The sequence below is a fragment of the Rana temporaria genome, chromosome 3 (assembly GCF_905171775.1).
Source record: "Rana temporaria chromosome 3, aRanTem1.1, whole genome shotgun sequence".
Classification (NCBI taxonomy): Eukaryota; Metazoa; Chordata; class Amphibia; order Anura; family Ranidae; genus Rana; species Rana temporaria.
In genome coordinates, this window is record NC_053491.1 from 490,915,940 (window position 1) to 490,917,958 (window position 2,019).

General features: G+C 50.8%; 1 protein-coding gene across 1 annotated transcript in view; it reads left to right on the forward strand.

The window, feature by feature from the left end:
* Positions 1 to 384: 384 nt before the first annotated feature.
* The window catches only part of LOC120933771 (phospholipid scramblase 1-like), a 47,594-nt gene continuing 45,959 nt past the window's right edge, over positions 385 to 2,019 (forward strand). Inside the window, exon 1 of the mRNA XM_040347166.1 lies at positions 385 to 462. The gene's annotated coding sequence lies outside the window, so the exon portion shown is untranslated. The remainder of the gene's footprint in view (positions 463 to 2,019) is intronic.

Consider the following 2,019-nt stretch of genomic DNA (forward strand, 5'->3'; position numbering starts at 1 on the left):
TATCTTTATGAGAAATCCTCGCAGTGTTTTCTCCAAGGAGGAAGAAAGTATTGCACAAGAAAATTGCTGCACTTTTCATTTTGGACGCTGGATAATTTATACAATTCTGTATCACCTTCTGCCCGCAATATAAACTTCTCTTCTCACACGTCGATGGTGACATTTCCTCCCTCCAGTCCTCTATGATGGTCATTGTGTAATGATACATCCTCCTTGTGTCATCTCCCTCCTCCTTGTGTCATCTCCACCCTCCCCAGTGTCGTCTCCCTCCGTCATCTCCCTCCTCCTTGTGTCATCTCCACCCTCCCCAGTGTCGTCTCCACCCTCCCCAGTGTCATCTTCCTCCTCCTTGTGTCATCTCCCTCCTCCTTGTGTCATCTCCCTCCTCCTTGTGTCATCTCCATCCTTCTCCACCCTCTCCAGTGTCATCTCACACACCCTGCTCCACACACCGTCTGCTGGGTAAGTACTGATCATTCCAATTCTCCTTCTATTACATCTATCTGTATATAATACCAATAATAATAATAATAATAATAATAATAATAATAATAATAATAGGATTACTTGAAGTATGAGTCCAGCCAGAACTTACATTTCAGTGTTCAATGGATGATGGAGAGCAGTGGCGGCTGGTGCTCAAAATTTTTGGGGGGGCGCAAACAAACTGAAAAAAAAAAATCAAACGCAGCCACTGTAACCATCAATTGCTGACAGAGTGTGCCCATCAATTGCTGCCAGTGTGCCCCATCAAATGCCACCAGTGTGCTGCTAGTTTGCCCCATCATTTTCCAACCAGGGAAGGACAATGTGGTCTACTTCATAACTACTCTGGACAAGCAAGGAAAGACTCTGACTTTGTCACATCCTCTGTTTTACTGGTGCTGCCAGTGTGCTGCCAGTTTCCCTTATCAAATGCTGCCAGTGTGCTGCCAGATTCCCTTATCAAATGCTGCCAGTGTGCTGGCAGTTTGCCCCATATAATGATGCCAGTGTGCCCATCAATTGCCGCCAGTGTGGCCATCAATTTCCACCAGTGTGCTGCCAGTTTGCCCCATCAAATGCTGCCAGTGTGCTGCCAGTTTTACACCAACAAATGCCACCAGTGTGCTGCCAGTGTGCCCATCAATTGCCGCCAGTATGCCCATCAATTTCCACCAGTGTGCTACCAGTTTGCCCCATCAAATGCCACCAGTGATCTGCCAGTTTGCCCCATCAAATGCCACCAGTGCGCTGCCAATTTGCCCCATCAAATGCCACCAGTGTGCTGCCAGTTTGCCCCATCAAATGCCACCAGTGTGCTGCCAGTTTTCCCCTTTAAATGCCACCAGTGTGCTGCCAGTTTTTCCCATCAAATGCCCCCAGTGTGCTGCCAGTTTGCCACATCAAATGGCAGCAGTGTGCTGCCAGTAAAGTGCACAATAAAGTGACCGGTAAGCAGACCCGGTGCACCTGATTGGCTGAGAGGCGGGTCAGTGTTAGGGAACCGATTCCCTAACACCGCACTGTGTAAGCAGGGAACCCAGAGCAGTGCGCCTATTAGAGCTGACGGCACTAATCAGGCGCTTCCAAAACACCCCCTCCACTGTAATTAAGATTACCGGCGCTCAACAGGGGGCCAGACACCTGAATAGGGGCGGCAGCGGCGACAATACATAGATTCATGCAATGCATGACGGGTGCAGGAGAGAGGGGGCGGCGCTCCTGCACCCACTATGGACGCACCGCCACTGATGGAGAGATAAACTCTGTAACTGTCTCTTCTGTCTCTCAGGGGTTCTGCCGATGGGACCCCTATGCTGAGTTCCCGGGTCTGTACACCCGCTGTGCTCATCAAGAGGGGTTCCTACTATGAACAGGGCCGGACTGGCCTACCGGGATACCAGGAAAATTCCCAGTAGGCCGCCTGCATTTAGTGCCCTGGGGCTGCTTTTGTCTCCTGTAAGCCTAATACAAAACAGCGGCGGGCCGCAGCCGCGGCTGCCATCGCCACAGCCGCGGCCGCCATCGCACTTTATA